At 39.1% G+C, this 21,861-nt stretch overlaps 1 protein-coding gene across 10 annotated transcripts in view; it reads right to left on the bottom strand.

The window, feature by feature from the left end:
• Window positions 1-21,861, bottom strand: part of LOC109422356 (heterogeneous nuclear ribonucleoprotein L) — a 946,335-nt gene that overhangs the window by 229,707 nt on the left and 694,767 nt on the right. The gene's annotated exons all lie outside the window — the stretch shown is intronic.

Raw genomic sequence — 21,861 nt, 5'->3', positions numbered from 1 at the left:
GTTTTTTCGTTTGTTTATCACTTCACTTCGTCGTATCTGATTGACTGATGACTGCTTGTTTGATTATCTGATTTTGTATTTTTTGTTGTTGTGCGGTATGGTCTTCTTGAATTGTTGCAATCATTTCGAGCTGCTGTTTGTCGTGTATCTGTTTCTGTATAGCTTGAGTAAAAAGCATGTTGATTGTGATTGAGTAACATCTGTTTGCTCGTTGTTTTTGCTTGCCAGTTGACGCTTTCTCGAAGCGATGCACAATTGGGAGTGCAATCCATCTTCGAACTTGACATTTTGATTGAATATTTTAGTTGAACTCAGTTTTTCTTTTTTGTTCGAGGTATTTTGCTCAAATGTAACGACAGAGGTTATTGTCACGTTCTAACGTTTCTGTTTTTCAAACGTAAACAAAGATAATGGAAGAATATACACCAAAATCAGGATTCCATACACACGAAGGCAACCATTTCTAATGTACCGTAAGTTTCGTTTAGTTCCTCAGTTAGTTAAATTTCGACCAATTCAGCTGACATGTGCAAGACAATTAATGCAATGATGACCCCATCCTCATACAATAAAAAAGCTAAATCATATCTTCTGGGATGTAACAGTACCATGCTAGCGGAGATTTTCGGCTTTCAGTCTCTGTCAGTGTTGAAAATGTCATTTCGCCAAATCTAAATTCAACGACTTCCAACTCCACATGGACTTCCAGCTTATTTTAGAAGCTCAACCTGAGAATATGGTATATGAAAAACTTGTGCGGAGACCAGCTCTACAATAAAGTCATGGAAAAACCAATCTTTTTTGAATGTGTATTTAAAATAAATGTCACGGGCTACCGTCGAAAAATGCCAATGATATTCATGGTGAATATCAATTGACATTTTTCGAAGGTTGTCCGTGACATTTACCTTAAATATTAAAAAAGAGCGGTTTTCCGTGACTTTCTTGTAGAACTGGTCCAGCCGCACAAGTTTTCCACATACCATATTCTCAGGTTGAGCTTCTAAAACGAGCTGGATGTGGTTGAGTTTAGATACGTCGAAATTACATTTTCAGCACTAGTCTCTGTGCTATCATAAGCAAATATAGGTTCACAACATATATTGTGACTTTTTTAATGACAAACGTCTTGACATCCCGCTTCAACAGAACTTCAGATGCACAAATCTCAAGAAGCAAGCTTCAAACAACAGAGCGTTTTATTATTCTGTTCTGGCTCACTTGTAAAATGAGAAGTTCAAGTGTGCTGGTTAGGGCCCATATAGCCGAGGCGGTAAACGCACGGGTATTCAGCATGACCATGCTGAGGGTGACGGGTTCGATTCCCGGTCGGTCCAGGATCTTTTCTGCTGAGAAGCAGGCTTTGTCCCAGTGAGGACGTTACGCCAAGAAGAGGAGAGGAAGTGTGCTGGTTTTGTTTACGAAGAGATTTGTGCCCTCTAAATCGTGAGTAGGTGTCAAAGTCGGCCATTGTGGCGGCCATTTTGGGATTCTAACAAGTCTCTCCTTAAAGGATAGATAGTCCTCCGTTTACCCGTGAGGTTATGTATATGTTCAACATAGTCGCACGTCTTTACTATTGTTCGTTAGCGCACTTTATCAAATTTATCAGTTTCGATTTTGGTCTACCTCCTACACTATATCTCTTGCTGGCGGCGACACTTTCGCGCCAGATTTCGATTCGATGTCGATTCGAGAGGTTTTTTTAGGAGATTCCTCCAGGAATTTCCCCTGTGGAATTTCCTCATTGGTTGCCTCTAATAAAAACTCCTGCAGGAATTTTCTCTGGAAATTCCACCAGAAGTTATCTCTGTAGATTCCTCCAAAAATTTCTTCTGGATGTTCCTCCAGAAGTTTCTTTTTGGGAATCTTCCAGGTGTTTGATCTGAAAATGTTTCAGGTGTTCCCTCTAGTAATATCTAAATTAGTTTCATTTGGAAAATTCCTCCAGAAGATCCCTCTGGAGAATTCCTTCAGAAGGTCCTCGAAAAGTTCATTTTTGAACATTTCTCCAGGAGTTCCCCCTGGAATTCCCACTGGTGATACATCTGGAGAATTCCAATAGAAGTTCTTTCTAGGGATTAGTCCAGGAGTCCGTTTGGGGATTCCTCTAGGACTCCCCAATGGATAGTTCCTGCTGATGTTATATCTGGAAAAGTTCTTCAGGTGTTCCCTCTGATGATTCTTCAAGGAGTCCATCTGGGATTTCCCCAGGAAGTCAGACTGAAAATTCCACCAGGAGTTCCCTCCGGGGCATGTCTCCAGGAGTTACCTCTGGAGAATTCCTTCGGGAGTTGCCTCTGGGGCATTCCTCTAAGAGTTCTTTCTGGGGATTACTTTAGGAGTTCGTCTGGAGATTTCTCCAGGAGTTAGTTCTCTCAGAGGATTCCTCCAGAAGCTCCTCATTTGGAATTCCTCCAGGAGTTCCCTTTGGGAAATTTCTCCAGGCGATCTGTTTGGGGAAATTTTTCAGCAGTCCCCTTTGGAAAATACCTACAGGAATTCAAACTGGGGAATTCCTCCAGGAGTTCAATCTGAGTAATTCCTTTAGGAGTTTCATCTGGGAAATTACTCCATGAGCTCTCTCTAAAGTTTCCTTCGCGGGTTTCTTCCTAAAGATCCCTCAGAAGATTCCACCTGAAGTTTCCTCTGGTAAATTCCTCCAAGAATTCCCTCTGAGGAGTTCCCTCAGGGGATTCCTTTGTATGTTCCCTTCAAACATTTCTCCGCGAGATCTATTTGGGGACTCTTACAGTCGTCCATCTGCGGATACCTCCAGGATATCCTTATGGGGAATAATTTTTGAAGGATTTCCACAGAATGGGAGCTCCTGAAGAAATACGTGGAAACTACCTTTGGAGGAATTTCTGGATGAATGCCAAACGGGAACTCCTGAACGAGTCCCAAGAGGGACTCTGAAAGAATTCCTCAGAGGGAACTCCTAGAAGAATTTCCCACAGGAAAATTTTGGAAACTTCTAGGAGAATCTTTTGAGGGAAATTCTAGAGGAATTCCATAGAGGGAACTTCTGGGGGAAATTTGCAAAGGGAACTTATTGAGGAAACAGAGGGAAGACATCCCGTTGAAGAAGTGGTGTACTGCGCCGATGAGTATTTTGTGGTTGTGAAAATCAACGGAATATTTAGCTGCTATACACCACCAACATGGATGATAGAGCTGTTAAATCAAATGCTGGACAAGATAACCAAGGGTTTAATCTGTCGAAGACTTGTCGTCATTGTCGGCAATTTTAACACTTAACAGCAATCCACGAAAACCCGGAAATGTTCAGCAGCACATTACAAAAGTGTATACAGGAGAGCAGTTTCCCCGACATCTGGAAGCGGCAGAAGTTAGTGCTGCTGCCGAAGCCAGGTAAACCTCCCGAAGATCCATCAGGCTTATCGGCCGATTTGCCTATTGGATGCTGTTGGCAAACTGGTGGAAATAGTGGTCTTAAACAGGCTCACGAAGTACACGGAGTGTGAGACCGGTCTGTCAGAGATGCAGTTTGGATTCCGGAAAGGCAGATCTACAGTAGAGGCCATCAGAACTGTTGTGGATGCTATGGAGACGACGCAGAAGCAACAGGGAAGAGGAAACCGTGGGTAGCAATTGCCGATTCGTCGAGGGAGCCTGAGTATCTTTGCCAGATCCTGCAAAGCTGTTTCCAAAATTGTACACTTATTTACGAAACAGACGCCCGGAAGAGAAGTGTGGCTATTACGGCGGGCGTTCCACAGGGACCTATTCTGGGCCCAACTGTCTAGGACGAGGTAGTCTTCCCAGAGAAGTAAAGATCGTCGGCTTTGCGGCTTTGACGTAGCGCAACTTGTGATTCGGGAAACACGAGAGGTAGTAGAAGTACAGGCCACGGAGGCGGTGGAAGACTGGATACTGGAGAAGAAGCTATCTATAGCTCACCACAAGACCGAGATGGTAGTCATCAGCAAACGGAAGCATGCAAGAATTGTGGTTGGCGAGTGCATTATCGACTCGAAGCGCGAAAGTCAGGCACTTGGGAATGATGCTAGACGACCGACTGAACTCAAACAACCACGTTGACTCCGTCTGCAAGAAGGCCACGGTGGTAATCTCGGCACTATCCCGGATCATGCATAACAACTCTAATGATAGTGAATGCAACAGGGACCGAAACACAAGAGGAGTACGGAAGAGAGCGCGAGCCAGCACAACGCTGAGAATGGCAGGTGGACCCATCGTCTAATTTCCAACCTGTCGACGTGAATCACCAGAGCACACGGGGAGGTTAACTTCCAAATGACGAAATTTCTGTCTGGTCATGAGTGCCTTAAGCAATACTTTAGTAGATTCGGCCATGCCACGTCACCGATCTGTCCTGAGTATCGGGACACTGAAGAAACACCGGAGCACGCCATTTTCAGTTGCCCAGCTAGACCAGAAGCAAATAACAAGATCATAACAAAATTATGACAACTGTTGTTAGAAAAAAAAAACAAAAGTTGATATAATTTTGTTATATACATGTGAATATCCATAATATTAGTAACTAAATTATAACAGAACTTGTTTTATTTATTGAAACCGATATATAACAACATTTGTTATATTATGCATTATTAGATTTTTTGTGTTGTCGCGAAAAAGATTGACAATTTTTGTTATTTCGATCAGTTAAGCCAAGAAATTTATAACAAAACTTGTAACAAATTTGTTCTCAAATATATAACAGAACTTGCTATAATTTTGTTATGATTTTGCAAGATTAGTCTAACAAAATTTGATATAATCTTGTTATGATTATATCTCAACTTGATATATTTTTGTTTTATTCAGAATAAGTTTTATTAAACTTTTTGTTATTTTAACTACTAACGCTACATATTTTACAGCAGCCGTTGTTATAAAAATCATTGTAACAAAATAACACAACCTGTAATAATTTTGCTTTTTCCATCCAGTCGGGTATCTAGCTCCGAGCGGGTTTGCGTGCCAAAGGTCTTAAAGGTCTGTCCAACTTGATGAATGGTACCACAACCCTATTGCTGCTGGCTTGAGGTAAAGAAAGGACTAATCATATAATCTTGTCGAGATCCGACAGTGTCCTTTTCCATAAATGGCCATGAATGAAGTTTTTGAAAATCGACAGCTCAAAGGATTCCAGGACCGCATCGAGCCCGGCTGTTTGTTGTCTTCGCCTGCAGGCACCCATGCAACACACAGGTTATATAGTAGTAACGGCAGCGCAAATTTTGGTTGTATAGAAGTTGATTTGACGTTATTCTATCACAATGTTAGAATTATGTCAAATTACCTTCTATACAACCAAAATATGCGCAGCCGCAACTCTTATAAAACATAAGTGTTGCTTGGGCAAATAAGTGCTTGGATTTTTAGCATTCGAAACATTGTATTTCACAACCACTAGTCACAGTGGTGGCCAAAATATCAATAAAACAATTTTGGTCGATATTTTAAAGCTACATCCATCTCAATTTTAAAGTTTCGACCGACTTTTCGAATAAACACCTACGGCCAAATCATAATTTTTGATCATCCTATGTACCTTAGTGTCACGTAGATGGTGTGCCTAGAACTGAGATCATGTTGTGTCCGAAATAGACGTGTGATCAAGCACAAACAGAATTCTAGGGGAAATTTTTCAATCCTATTAATTGTATTTCTTTTACAATATGTTCTACAGGATATGGCAGCTTATTTTTAAATTAGTAATGTATACCAAATTGGCCGTGAGGCGTTAGAATCGATTATTATTGGACGGAAATAAGATGAAAACCCCAACAACAATTCTGAAATTTCTCAAAATTCTGAAATGTGCAAGTTTATGACGAATGTGTGAGGGCGTCATAAGCTGGCAATCTTTCCATCCATCTTGAGTTTTCATAAATTGGATTATGTGGCGCTCCTCCCAAAAGTCACTCTACCTTGGCACTATCGTTCACCAAGCGATTTTGTTTTCGCCGGTTGTTGGTCGTGTCACGTTCTCTGTTTAGAAATGGTGGGAGTCTTCTGGCACCTAATCCACTACTGTTGCTGTTCGTAATGGTGTTTCGAAACTTCAGATAGAGGTGAAGTGGATTCTTTTTCGACAATTTATGACCATATCAATTTTAAAGCGTATAGGTACCGGTGGTAGTGGCATAGCCATCAGCCCAGTAGATCAAAAGATGATCGAAAATTACCTTTTTAATGGCCTTTTGTCCGAGTTTTATTGGTTCGAAGAGATCCAACCGGCATAATACCAATGGCGTTTTGAAGCCCTGTTTTAACGATGATGGACATTGTTGATTGAATGCTGCATGGGTACGAATTATTGACACGGCACAGGGTTACGGATGATGGCATCGCAATCGTCACGTTCTCAAGGGAAGGACTAGCCTCATAAGTTTGTTTATGACAGACGTTATGAAACATGCAGGGTATAGTAATTTGGAGGCACTCCCTGGCGTGAATGTGAGTTTTATCGGTCATTAGAATAATCCTTTTAACGTCATTGTTGTACGAGAATATAAGTTTCTAATAATAATAAGAAAAAGGGCTTCCCGACTAGAAGCACATAACAAGATCATAACAAAGCTATGACAACTTTTGTTAGAAATAACAAGGGTTAATATAGTTCTGTTATAAGATTTTTTCCATGTGAATATCCATAATAAAATTATATTAACGTTTGTTTTAATTTGAGTAACAAAATTATATCAAAACTTGTTTCATTTATTCAAACAGATTTATATAAAAATTTCTTATAAATTCGTTATAATATAATTGCCTCTAACAGAGTTTCGTAACACATTTTTTTTTCATTCTTTGTTATATTTTTTGTAACAAAACTATTTCAGAATTTGTAAGATATTTTGTGTTGTCGTGAAAAAAAATTTTTTTTTTGTTTATTTTGGTCACTCGAGCTATGGGATTTATAACACAACTTGTAACAAATTTGTTCTGAAATATATAACAGAACTTGTTATGATTTCGCAAATTTAGTCTAACAAAATTTGATATAATCTTGTTATGATTATATCTCAGCTTTTTATATTTTTGTTTTTTATTGGAACGAGTTTTGTTAAAAATTTTGTTATTTTAACAACTAACGGTACATGTTTTATAACAACCGTTGCTACAAAAATCATAGTAACACAGCCAGTAATAACTTTATTTTTTACCATCTTGTCGGGTTATTATTAAATTCTGATTTAATAACTAGAGTTAAAGCTGTAATAAAACAAAAAATGAGTAGTTGATATAACGATCATCTGAAGTAATATTGTACTGCTTACAATATCTTAAACAAAGTTTGACGCATATATTTCAAACATAAAAATGAATAAAAAGTAGAATAAAAAAAACTGGAATATTAATTTCTTTGTCCTTTCTGGTTTAAGAATCCATCAATCTAAATGAAAGGGCATGCCAATAGAATAGAATTCCCCGGAAAAAATCTTGATTGTGCATTTTTTCCGAACTTCAGTCGTTTTTCTTCTACTCATCCCCGAACGATAACAACCCGGAGCACGGTGCACGGTTGTTCATTGAAGACGAGGCTGTTGTTTTTTAATCAATCGATTTTTTCTATCTCGCCCCTTTCACCTCCCCATATGTTTGTGCAGCTGAACTTTTAGAGCTGAAAGCATCCTTCGCGAACCGAACCTCAGAATTGAGAAAACCGAGGCAAAAGCCAGCATGAGAGAGCAAAAATTAATTTGTTCACATTTGAATGGGTTTCCAGAGGCAGTTTTTCACCGGGAATGACTCTGAGTCGAGTTCGTAGCTAGCTGCTGGCTGCAAGGATAACTGCAAGCTGCTATCCATCTTGTGTTTCGCCAAAGCTGCAAGGTGCTTGGTAGCGCTTTCCATGGGGTAGATTTTGGGTGGTTTCCGACATTACCGATACAATCCAAGAGTGAGAAATATGCGAGAGTTTTTGTGGTAGACGCTCCGATCAGAAGAGTATAACAACAATTTAAAAACAATGACCAATGACAAATACGTAGCTAAAACGACCGGGAATCGAACCCGTTACCCTCGGCATGGTCATGTTGAATACCCATGCCTTAAGTATCATAATAAGGAAAAATATAAGAAACGACCTCAACAAGCTCACTTCGTTGTTGACATGCGGAAATGTATACTCTCCCGACTAGAAGATTCTAACAAAAAATGTACCAAAATTATAACAGACCATGATATATATAACTCATTTTGATGGTGTTTAACATCTTTGATTTTTATAAAATATTATAACTCAATTACATCACATTATGTTACATGTTGTTAACTCATTGTAATATAATATAGTTTAGATTCTTCGACATTCAAAAAAATAAAAAATAAATAACAAAATCTATCAAATTTTGATAGAAGCTATCAAGGATCAAAAATTCATATCACATTTTGATATACTTTTGATCAGGTTATAACAAAATATGCTATTTGCTTGATTTAACCAGTGCACTCTTTGTTACAATTTTTGTTATTTTAACATCATCCTGCATCTAGTTTATATATTAATAACTAATAAGTTATATAAAAATATTATAACATCATAACACATAACACAATATGATATTCGGGTTGCTTGCATTCCATCAGGACGATCTGTTTTGACAACCTCGTTGCCGATAAATACACCAGCGAAGTCTGAGCAAAGTCTCGTTCTTATACTTCTTGAAAAGTTTCCTATGTCCAGATAGAAATACCTGATAAATGTACATTTTTCCCCCAAACTGAAATCTCATAGTTTTCGTGGTCTAGTTGAGAAAATCCAGCCTAGATTAACTGTTGTTCCCACCGAAAAGGTAGCCAAAATACAGAACGCTGCCTGTCAATCAAAGACGTCGATGACGGGGCGATGACGCTCAAGCGGCGGCTAGCTTAGGTCGTGGCGGCGACCGTGACAACAAATAGTGACTCTAATTTTCCTCAGCAATTTGTGTGTTCTCAACGAGCACATGAAAATAGCAAAAACCAGCAGAGGAAAACCACATTATTTCTTCGCATCGCATCGTATGTACGCAAAGAGTTGCGGAAAAACAATTGTACGAATTTTATGTATATAAAAGCACGCGCGCACGTCATGGAATGGGTTCTCGACCAGAAGCACATAACAAGATCGTAATGAAATAATGACATCTGTTGTTATAAATAACAATAGTTGATATAATTCTGTCATAAGGATTTTTCCGTGTGAGTATCCATAACAAAATTGTATTAACATTTGTTATAATTTTTTTTTATCAAAATTATATCAAAACTTGATTCATTTATTCTAACGATGTATAACAACATATGTTATATTATGTATCATAATAGAATTACCTCTAATATAATTTCGTAACACGTTTATTGCAATTTTTGTTATATTTTTTGCAACAAAATTAACAGAATTTATAAGATTTTTTGTATTGACGCGAAAAAGATTGATAAATTTTGTTATTTAGGTCTTTACAAAGAGATATAAATCAAAAGGTTTATAACAAAACTTGTAACAAATTTGTTCTGAAATATATAACAGAATTTGATATAATTTTGTTATGAGTCTAATTCGCACGTTAGGTCTAACAAAATTTGATATAATCTTGTAATGATTATATCTCAACTTGTTATTTTTTTGTTTTTATTAGGACGAATTTTGTAAGAATTTCTGTTATTTTAACTACTAACGGTACATGTTTTATAACAACCTTTGTAACAAAAATCATTGTAACAAAATAACACAACCTGTAATAATTTTGTTTTTCGCATATAGTCGGGTTATATGGCCGCCGACTAGCACTTTTTGTCTAACGCAGCTCTTAAAAGCGAAATGTCTCCCGTCGTCGATTGCCGCCGCCAAGCCAACTAGGTCAACGAGTTCGAAATTGAGATATTTTTGACTATTGTATGTTTTGCTTTGGTTCCCCAGATGGATGATCTCCGGTTTCCGGATAATGTTGCAAATTCTCGTCCGCTGTTGCCGACTCCTTTGTTGGCTATGAATAGAAGTTTAACCAGTTTCTAGTGTACTTTTCCTTGTTTTTTTTGTCTTGAAATGTTGATGAAGAAGAATGTCCTTTATCTAGTTCGTAATGCTTCATCATTTTTTTATTTCTGACTAAATTTTCCTTTACCAGAATTTCCACCAAAAAATGTAGATTCTATAAATTTCGAAATATCAAACTATGATATCTCCTATATATTTTATGGCATTTTCAGTAAACCTAATTATGAAACCCTGTTAGAATGTTTTGGAAAATCGCACATTTGCAATGATATTTGTTGCGGTTCTCAACGTTTTGCACTGTGATAACTAGTACGTAACGCACAGTCACTCGCAAGATAAAAGGTGACCGAGAATTTCATCTATTTAGAACTTCAACGAACGTCGGATTTCGACACCATAAATACTCGAGCGTTGAATGTGTAATGCAACAACTACTAAAAATACAACCGAAAGGCCGGCGATTGCACCAAGAATCCACCCGACTAGAAAATTGTAACAAAAATATAACATAATTATAACAAACCATGATATTTAGAACTCAATGTGTTATAATCATTTTCAACATCTTTGGTGTTTTCAAAATACTCAATTATATCACATTATGTTATAAATAATGTTTGATAATTGTATTATTAGGTATTAGTTTCGAGTCTTCAACGTTTAGAAAATAATGTTGAAAAATTGTATCAAATTTTCATAGAAACGATTAATTCTGAAACTAAAATTCATATCACATTTTGTTATAATTCTGATCTGATTGAAACAAAATAGGTTACTATCTTGATTGGACCAGTGTACTTTCTGTTACAATTTTAGTTATTTTAACATCATCCTGCATGGGAGCCAAGGGTTAAAAGTCTCTTAAATAAAGACAAATCAATCAATCATCCTGCATCTAGTTAATAACACAATAAGTCAAGAATATTATGACATCAAAACATAATATGATATAATCTTGATATAATTTCCTAGTCGGGTGAAACCTGAGATTCAAAAACTGACACCAGACGATTTGTTTGAATCCATTGAATTAGTCGTCATTTCGACAACGAATAATGTTCGTCCCAGCACATTTATCATGATTTCAAATCTGACGCGTGGGTCTTATCTGCTCCTCTTCAACGCCAAAGGGTGTCACCGTCCTCAACACCCTCAATACGAACGGAAATAAAAATTAACTCACTCCCGATGCGAAGAAAACTCGGCATGAGGAGGAACAACTGCGCCACCATCGCAGTCGAAGCTTATTTCCGGTCTAAGAGCCGGAAGTATCGGCAGCACCTGTGCAAACGAAAAACTCTTCGTCGCATTCGATGAGAGCGACGTCTTTTTTTTTTCTTTTTTAAGCAAAGACAGCCCTTTTTCCGGAGGCAAAATTCGATTTAATTTTGTTCCTCCAAAGGCGACGACGACGATACACGAATGTGTCAGTTTGGTTACCCGAGCCGAGTAAGGTTGAAAAATGACATCAATTAGAGATAGTCTATATCTACATCTGCATCTTATCAATAAAACTGCAAAATTTTTGAATGGAGAAGAATACATATCTACTTTTGTGACATGTTTAAAAATGCTTTTATTTTCGAAAATTCAAAATGGTGGCCGAATTCAAAAGGTCCTGACATTTCATAATCGCAAATAGTAACTGGGATTTCCTTATACATTCTTCATGGGAATGCTTCCGGGAGTCCTTCTATGGTTTCTTCAAGAATTCCTCCAGAAACTCCTCCAGAAATTCCTGCAAATATATTTGCGGAAATTCTCTCAGAAATTCATCCAGGGATTTCCTCAGGATTTCCTCCATGAATTTTTCCACGGATTTCTCCAGGAATTCCTCCAAAGATTCCTCCAGGAACTCATTTAGCAATTTCTCCAGGAATTCCTGAAGGGCTTCCTTCAGGGATTCTTCATTGAATTGCTCTAAGGATTCCTCTAGGGCATGGTTTCCCAAACTGTGGGTCGCGACCCCCCAGGGGAGTCGCCGGCCTTCATCCAGGGGGTCGCGAGGGTCAGTTGAATAATTTATTGTAACAGACAACAAATGAGGAAATGTCTATAGTGGGTCGCCGAGAGCACGTCAACAGGCAAAAGGGGGTCGCGCACCTAAAAAGTTTGGGAACCTATGCTCTAGGGATTCCTCCAGCGATATCTTCAGAGATTCAGAAACTCCTCCAAGGATTTCTCCAGGAACTCCTCCAGGGATTCCTCCAGGGATTCCTCCAGGGATTCCTCCAGGAACTCCTCCAGGAACTCCTCCAGGGGTTCCTCCAGGAACTCCTCCAGGGGTTCCTCCAGGAACTCCTCCAGGGGTTCCTCCAGGAACTCCTCCAGGGGTTCCTCCAGGAACTCCTCCAGGGGTTCCTCCAGGAACTCCTCCAGGGGTTCCTCCAGGAACTCCTCCAGGGGTTCCTCCAGGAACTCCGCCAGGGGTTCCTCTAGGAACTCCGCCAGGGGTTCCTCTAGGAACTCCGCCAGGGGTTCCTCCAGGAACTCCGCCAGGGGTTCCTCCAGGAACTCCGCCAGGGGTTCCTCCAGGAACTCCGCCAGGGGTTCCTCCAGGAACTCCGCCAGGGGTTCCTCCAGGAACTCCGCCAGGGGTTCCTCCAGGAACTCCGCCAGGGGTTCCTCCAGGAACTCCGCCAGGGGTTCCTCCAGGAACTCCGCCAGGGGTTCCTCCAGGAACTCCGCCAGGGGTTCCTCCAGGAACTCCGCCAGGGCTTCCTCCAGGAACTCCGCCAGGGGTTCCTCCAGGAACTCCGCCAGGGGTTCCTCCAGGAACTCCGCCAGGGGTTCCTCCAGGAACTCCGCCAGGGGTTCCTCCAGGAACTCCGCCAGGGGTTCCTCCAGGAACTCCGCCAGGGGTTCCTCCAGGAACTCCGCCAGGGGTTCCTCCAGGAACTCCGCCAGGGGTTCCTCCAGGAACTCCGCCAGGGGTTCCTCCAGGAACTCCGCCAGGGGTTCCTCCAGGAACTCCGCCAGGGGTTCCTCCAGGAACTCCGCCAGGGGTTCCTCCAGGAACTCCGCCAGGGGTTCCTCCAGGAACTCCGCCAGGGGTTCCTCCAGGAACTCCGCCAGGGGTTCCTCCAGGAACTCCGCCAGGGGTTCCTCCAGGAACTCCGCCAGGGGTTCCTCCAGGAACTCCGCCAGGGGTTCCTCCAGGAACTCCGCCAGGGGTTCCTCCAGGAACTCCGCCAGGGGTTCCTCCAGGAACTCCGCCAGGGGTTCCTCCAGGAACTCCGCCAGGGGTTCCTCCAGGAACTCCGCCAGGGGTTCCTCCAGGAACTCCGCCAGGGGTTCCTCCAGGAACTCCGCCAGGGGTTCCTCCAGGAACTCCGCCAGGGGTTCCTCCAGGAACTCCGCCAGGGGTTCCTCCAGGAACTCCGCCAGGGGTTCCTCCAGGAACTCCGCCAGGGGTTCCTCCAGGAACTCCGCCAGGGGTTCCTCCAGGAACTCCGCCAGGGGTTCCTCCAGGAACTCCGCCAGGGGTTCCTCCAGGAACTCCGCCAGGGGTTCCTCCAGGAACTCCGCCAGGGGTTCCTCCAGGAACTCCGCCAGGGGTTCCTCCAGGAACTCCGCCAGGGGTTCCTCCAGGAACTCCGCCAGGGGTTCCTCCAGGAACTCCGCCAGGGGTTCCTCCAGGAACTCCGCCAGGGGTTCCTCCAGGAACTCCGCCAGGGGTTCCTCCAGGAACTCCGCCAGGGGTTCCTCCAGGAACTCCGCCAGGGGTTCCTCCAGGAACTCCGCCAGGGGTTCCTCCAGGAACTCCGCCAGGGCTTCCTCCAGGAACTCCGCCAGGGGTTCCTCCAGGAACTCCGCCAGGGGTTCCTCCAGGAACTCCGCCAGGGGTTCCTCCAGGAACTCCGCCAGGGGTTCCTCCAGGAACTCCGCCAGGGGTTCCTCCAGGAACTCCGCCAGGGGTTCCTCCAGGAACTCCGCCAGGGGTTCCTCCAGGAACTCCGCCAGGGGTTCCTCCAGGAACTCCGCCAGGGGTTCCTCCAGGAACTCCGCCAGGGGTTCCTCCAGGAACTCCGCCAGGGGTTCCTCCAGGAACTCCGCCAGGGGTTCCTCCAGGAACTCCGCCAGGGGTTCCTCCAGGAACTCCGCCAGGGGTTCCTCCAGGAACTCCTCCAGGGGTTCCTCCAGGAACTCCTCCAGGGGTTCCTCCAGGAACTCCGCCAGGGGTTCCTCCAGGAACTCCGCCAGGGGTTCCTCCAGGAACTCCGCCAGGGGTTCCTCCAGGAACTCCGCCAGGGGTTCCTCCAGGAACTCCGCCAGGGGTTCCTCCAGGACTCCGCCAGGGGTTCCTCCAGGAACTCCGCCAGGGGTTCCTCCAGGAACTCCGCCAGGGGTTCCTCCAGGAACTCCGCCAGGGGTTCCTCCAGGAACTCCGCCAGGGGTTCCTCCAGGAACTCCGCCAGGGGTTCCTCCAGGAACTCCGCCAGGGGTTCCTCCAGGAACTCCGCCAGGGGTTCCTCCAGGAACTCCGCCAGGGGTTCCTCCAGGAACTCCGCCAGGGGTTCCTCCAGGAACTCCGCCAGGGGTTCCTCCAGGAACTCCGCCAGGGGTTCCTCCAGGAACTCCGCCAGGGGTTCCTCCAGGAATTCCTCCAGGGATGTAAAACAAATACTTAGCTAAAATAAATTTGTAACAATTTATAAAATTAAATTTGTAACAGTTTGATTCCACCTTTTACTCAGGCTACCAGCCAACTTCCGTCGTAACTCCACACAGTCAGTCAGTGCCCAATGTTTGGTTGGAAATTGTTTGATAAATTACCCCCAGGGGATTTGTTAAGATTTTCAGTTGATGATTGTCAAAGAAATCACACACACATGTGAGCATGTGTGCGGTGCGGGAACGATTGGCACTCGGATACGTAGGTAGTACTGTGTATTTCCGGGTGCCGGAGCAGGTTGTGTTCTGGAGGAAATTGGAAAAGTTCGTAATGGCGGTTTCGTCGACTTTCGAATTGCTTCATTTGATGAAATTGAGCTATTTGCTGCTGCTTTCTTCCGAGTGAGAGAGCGATTCTCGATTATCAATCCTGGTCCTGGGGGGAGCGAGGTGGTTTGTTTAAATTGTTTTACGCAAGTTTTATGCCCGGGAGTAGGAGGGAAATTTGTTCGAAGTTTCGTTGCGGGGAAGTCGAAATCGAGTCTTTGATTCATTCTGCGATACATGCATTATAGACTTCAGTTAAAAATGTACATGTGAATAGATTTGGAATGGAAACCCAATCGAGATTTTCCCTTTTATCAAATAAAACGGTAGAACAAAACTACAACGCTATCGATCTCATTTTACGAATTCCTTGAACGTGCATTATATTATCGAAAATTGCCTGAACACAATCCAATTTGAGTATCATCGATCGTCCCAAGCAAGCAGGACCGAAATAAAACGAAGCAACACGAATTCACCCAGAAAGCCACAAAACGACATTTTGCACTTCACTTATCGACCCCCCGGAAACTCATCTCGCATTCGAGGAGAGGTCGAGTGGCTGGATGACTGTGGCGACAAACAGCCAACAACAGTTTAGCTCACCACCTCTCGAAATCGAATTTCATGCATTCAATCAACTGAATCGGTCCGGTAGGTACCAATCTACCCATCTAGCATAGGGAATTCCCACAGCCAGCCAGATAGCATTTTTCGGGAGAGCTTCCGATAAGTGTCAAGTCTCCCCGCGGCATCAGCCAAAACCAGACACTACACCGGACCACCCCACCGGTGCTCACTGCCTCTGGCATCTGGGGCTTGGTGGTTGTTCTGTGCTGCTGGGTCTGGGTACTATAACTACACATCCTTCGATGCTTCATTTGCATAACAATTCAATCGTCCGCCACTGCCACTTTTGTCGACTCAATTCTATGTCTTTTCGCCATCGATAAACGAATAGATGTGTGCTGCGCGCACGGAGATGGGGGACAACGGGGCCAAATCAGTTTTCTTCTTCAAAAATATCTGCCCCAAATTTGTTGGTACAAAAAAAACCTCTTTGAACATGTACGAAAGGAAGTACATGTCAAAATCCGGATTGGGAAAATAGAACAAAAATGTATCATATCTAATTTCAAATCCTTCGGATATATCTTGCAGTAGCTGACAGCACTGGTTATATAATTCATTATCACAGAACCGATGCGAGATAGGCAATTGAAATGTTGAACTAGGTTACCCGACCAGAAGCACATAACAAGATCCTAACAAAACAATGATAACTGTTGTTAGAAACCCGAAAAGAAAAATCAAAACAATATCATCATTTGATATTACTCAGTGAAGTACTCAAGATCGTAATTAGCTATTGGTTTATTTGACATAAGTGATAAAAGATCAAAAACTAGTATGCGGAAAAACATAATAATATCTCATTTAGATATTAAAGGGTGGTACGGTCAAAATTTGGCCAAACAATTTTTTTAATAACTTTGGACTGCGTACATCAAAATAGCTGATTTTTGGACCAATAATGGTGCATTATATGAAGCTATTGCCATAAAATTTTCATAAAAATCGGTTAAGTTTTTGCGGAAATATTGTTGAATCCTGAGATCTGCAATTTTAAAATTTTTGTACAAAAAGGATTCAAAAATAAGAACACATTTTTACTGTTTTATTTATAGAGTCAGAAATACTGATCCGAATTCAATGATTAGTTTTTTTCTGTATATAAAGAATGCATGTCCAAATGTTGTGTAAAAATTTCATTCAATTTGATTTCGCCGTTTAAAAGTTATATTTGTTTAAGTGGCACCCTGTCAGTTTTTTTGCCACAACTTTGGAAGTATTCATACATAATGGCTCAAAATTTCACTTAGATCATATTTGTATACTAGTATAAAACTGTAAAATTTTCATATGAATCGGAGCAGTATTACTAGTTTCATAACCAAAAGTGTGCTCTATTGATCTTAAATTATCAAAGATTTACTATGGAGCGCCTTTGTACAAAATTCTAAAAAGGCAGGTCGTTGGTTTTATCTATATATCAACCAATACTTAATGGATTTTGATGAAAATTTTATGGCATAAGCTACACATAATGTACCATCACTGGTCCAAAAATCAGCTGTTTTAGTGTACGCAGTCTGACGTTATGAAAAACAATTGTATGACCAAATTTCGACCGTACCACCCTTTATAAGATCAAACTAATATCTGGGAAGATCTGGGCTATAGAACATTAAATCAATGATCTGACAAACAGATAAGAGTATGGCCGCGACCAGAATCGAACTTATAACCTAGTGATTTATGAACATCGACATTACCACTGCACTACGAATCGTATCTGAAAACAGGAGGTAACAAGAGCATCTACGTTTTCCAAGGTGTTTGCGGCTAATGGTAGTTGTGTTGGTGTGGTCGCGACATGTTGTAGATGAGTGTGTGAAAGAACTAATTATGATCTAGAGCGGTAATTTTCAGATCTTTTGATTTCTGGATTTATTTAACCCTACAATACCCAATTTCATGATTTTGATCTAAAAATCATATTTCGTCATCTAAAATCCCCACACTTTCATATTTTTCCTGGAATCCTATTTGGGTCACCGATTTTTTTTTTTTTTGAGATGTAAACATTTTGAGATTTTGTTATTATTGTTAACTCCCTAATACCCAATTTTTTTTTATTTTGATCTAAATATACTTTTTTGTCAACTAAAATCGATTTAAACATGTTTTGTAAGATGATTCTTTTTTATTCTCGATTTAGTGAATTTCGGTTTTTGATTTTTCTAATTTTTATTTTTGAATATCCCTACACTTTATATTTTTCCAGGAAGCCTATTTTTGTTGCGGATTTTTTTAAATGAAAACATTTTGTCATTTAAAGATTATTGTTGAAACATTTTTTTCAAGGTTTTCCGTGTAGTTTTAAGGAAAATAATTTAAGAGTGTATTGAAGTCCCTCAAACTATTTAACTATGATGGAATGATTTGGAAAAAAATAAAATATGTTAAGTGTAGCGATTTAATACAAAATAAACAAAGACTTCTGAAAAGTGACAAAAACATCAATTTTTCAATGATTTTTTAAAAATATAAATAAAGCGTATTAGGCACCATAAATCATTTTGAGATATACAAAACAGTCCCAAATATCAGCAAAAAATATAAAAATTCTGATTGTCCACGATATAAAAATTACAAAAATGCTCAAACTATACCCCGTCTAAAGGCGGGGTTTAGTTTGGGTATTAAAGGGATAAAATATTTTTATTTTGAATTTTTGGAAAAATATTTTCCGTGTAAATTTAAGACAAACAACTGTAGAGTGTATTCAACTCCATGCAACACTTTTACTATGATAGAATGGTTGAGAAAAATTTGAAAAATGTTTGCGCAAAGAAACAATGACATCGAAAAGGTGACGAAAACATCAATTTTCAATATTTATATTATGTAAGTACGCTTTAAAAATACAAAAATCAATTTTAAAACAATATAAAAAAGTCCTAAATATCGACCAAAAATATAAAAGTTTTGATAGTCCAGTAAGAAAAAAAAATATTAAAAATCATATTTCAAAAATGCTTTAAACATTTTATAACAAGTGTGTGTTTTATTACTTATACTCTTTGCTCGTAACTTCCCCAATTTTGATATGACTTTTCATCATTTTATAGTTATTTTAACACCCCGAAAACCTTATACGAAAAGAGTAAAAAAGCGTTGCCTAACAACGCAACAACATTTTGAACAATTAAGAATGGTTCAGGAGTACTTATATTTACTATTTTTCAAAAGTTTTTATTTATTCCAGTTTTCAATTTTTTGTTCGTTTTTTTATCCTTTTGTCCTGCTTCTAGCTTCAAACTCTGAATTGGGTTAGATTTGTTAACCATGGATATCAGAAGATGGAGAGCAGCATCGGTAAAACTCAAGAAAATTTCGTCAAATTTGCTGCATTCGATTTTTTTGACAATTGTATTGCGCCGTTGTTCGATATCATGGAAAAGTTCTGATAAGTTGAGAATTGCTAACGTGATCGCAATACAGTCAGGTTTTTTTTTACGCGGGGGATACGTACCGCGTAAAAAAAACTTAGTTCAAAATTCGAAAAACCGCGTAAAAAAGTCTCACCATTTCTCGACGAATCATGCAAAAATAAGATGATGATTTTTTTTTGTATGGAGTTTTCATTTACGGGGCCGCGTAAAAAAAGACCTGACTGCAATAAACTTGAGTCTATTTTCTATAATTTAAGGACATAGTTCACTATTGAATCTGTCATGAAAATGTGCAAATATTGCGCAGCAGTCGATTCTTTAAATAATGTACATAAAGTCCGAATGTACGTCATCGAAAAAAAAAATGTTGATAGACACGATTCTCATAAGAATTTCTGATTATCAAAATCTGAAGAAATGTGTGGATTAAAATCAGAAGGGACATTACAATTTCGCTAGGGCAATGCTAGGATTCTTTCTGCATGAACTCCAATGAGAAAAAACCGAAAATTGCTTTTAAATTTTGGGCTGAATTGTGGAAGAATTTCTCTTGACAATTTATATTAACATTCTTAAATTTCTTGTTAATATTGGTGAAAGAGTTCATTGTGCAATTCCTGATTTATATCAAAATTTTCCTGCTTAAGTGAAACTGAAAATTTTTGGTCTAAAGTTCTTACAGATGCTTCAGACTCTGCAAAGTATTTTTCGATAGCAATTTGGAGAGTTTTAACAATGATTCGTCTGAAAATGTAAAACAAAATTTATCAAGGAAGATCCATTTCTAACGTATATCATGTTTAAAGATTTGTTAATTCTGTCCCACTATTTTCACATAAACTATGCTTAAAATCCATGACCAAAATGACTTTGAACCAAGAATGTTGATTTTAGAGCTTTAAAATATAGTCGAAAAAAGTTGTTTTAAATAACCGATCCATTCTTTTGGCATTTTTTTGTGTGTAGTAGGTCCCCCTAAATAGACCCGACCATAACGCAATAATAAAATTATAACAGGTTGTGTTATTCTGTTACAATGATATTCATAACAAGGTTACAACCATCGTTATGAAAATCATTGCAACAAAATCTTAACCGTTAGAAGTTTAGAAGACGAAAATCTTAAAATTACAACAAAATTTATATGGTACAATTCATATAAAATTATAGAAAAAATATGTTTTACAATAATACCATTGAAAACAAACAGTGGTGAAATATTACAAATAATTATTAAATCATTCATTAGGCCAGGGGATCTCAAACTTTTTTCAGTAAGAGACCCACTTTTGATTATTAATGAATTTGGCGACACAAAAACATGTATTTTCAAAAAATACATTATATAAGAAAATTTGTACTAATTTTCAAAGGTTTCGAAAAATTAATATATTTTAAAGGTTATTTTAAATTTTCTTTTTTTTTTTGGAAAAGTTAAAATATGAAATATTTTATATTTTTTTATAATTATATAATATTATAAATAATTCCTTTAAAATAAAAATATGTGAAATCAAACGATTTATGCCGTATTTTCTCGTAAAAAAGGTCTAAGTCCATCAAACAGATCGGTTTGAAAATGCTATTCTATATTTACAACGAGTAGGTACACAACAATTAGAGTTCTTGGAATATGACAGATCGGTGTAGTACTAGATTTGTAGTAATGAGCTGAATTTTAGTAAGGTGAGAAGGTCAATTCTTCGTTTCTGCAGTGAAATGGTACAAAAAACGTGGGTATTATGATTCCTTGCCTAATTTGATGCTGTTTGAGCAAAATTTTGGGCAACAGTGTTGTTGTTTTCTCCATTTCTTGCAACATAAACAATATAGTTATCCAGAGTTTTGCTCAAACAGCATCAAATTAGGCAAGGAATCATAATACCCATGCTTTATGTACCATTTCATTGCAGAGACAGAGAACTGACCTTCTCACCATACTAAAATTCAGCTCATTACTACAAATCTAGTACTACACCGAACGTGCCCCATTATAGTACTGCTGGATGGTCAGATGAGTCCTCATGAATTTTCAATCCTTTCCTTCATACATACCCGACTAGAAAATTGTAACAAAAATATAACATAATCCAAACAAATCATGATATTCATAACTCATTTCGATATAAACATGTTCAACATTCTTGGTGTTTTCAAAATACTATAACTCAATTATATCACATTATGTTATAAATGTTGTTTCCTAACTTATTGTATTATAATTTAGTTTTGAATCTTCAACATTTGGGAAATATCGTAACAAAATTATATCATATTATGATTGAATCCAGCAATCATGAGGCTAAAATTCATATCACATTTTGTTATAATTTTGATATGATTATAACAAAATAGGTTATAATCTTGATTAGACCAGTGTACTTTTTGTTACAATTTAAGTTATTTTAACATTTCAGGATGAGTTTATAACATAATAAGTTAGAGAAAAATATTATAACATCATAACACAATGTGATACAAACTTGATATAATTTTCTAGTCGGGTACTACTTCCATTTTATAGAAATTACAATTCAGCTCATTACTGTAAAAGTTATAAGTATTTATCGAAATTTAGCAAAATCATTTGTTTCTTTTTGAATTCTTACTTCTGATCTTGGCATATCAAACTGAAAATGCAACTGCAAGCAACTTGATCTCTTTTTTTTTCAGAAAACAATGAGAATTTATTTTTATCAGTATCTTACACTTTCTGAATGAATACCCAAAGTTTCAGAATCAATTTGTTGAAGCAAATACATACCCGAGCAGAGGAGAATTGCAAATTGATAACAACAGTATCACATAGCCTGTTTTTATATCATAATTTGTTATTGTTAACTTATCAAAATATATCTTTTTAATAACATGTTTTGTTGGCCAATCTTATTTTGTTATGTTTAAGTAATTGGGATGTAT

Source organism: Aedes albopictus, chromosome 3, assembly GCF_035046485.1.
Source record: "Aedes albopictus strain Foshan chromosome 3, AalbF5, whole genome shotgun sequence".
Classification (NCBI taxonomy): Eukaryota; Metazoa; Arthropoda; class Insecta; order Diptera; family Culicidae; genus Aedes; species Aedes albopictus.
The sequence above is the reverse complement of the archived record's forward strand: the minus strand, read 5'-3'. Positions and strand labels throughout refer to the sequence as shown.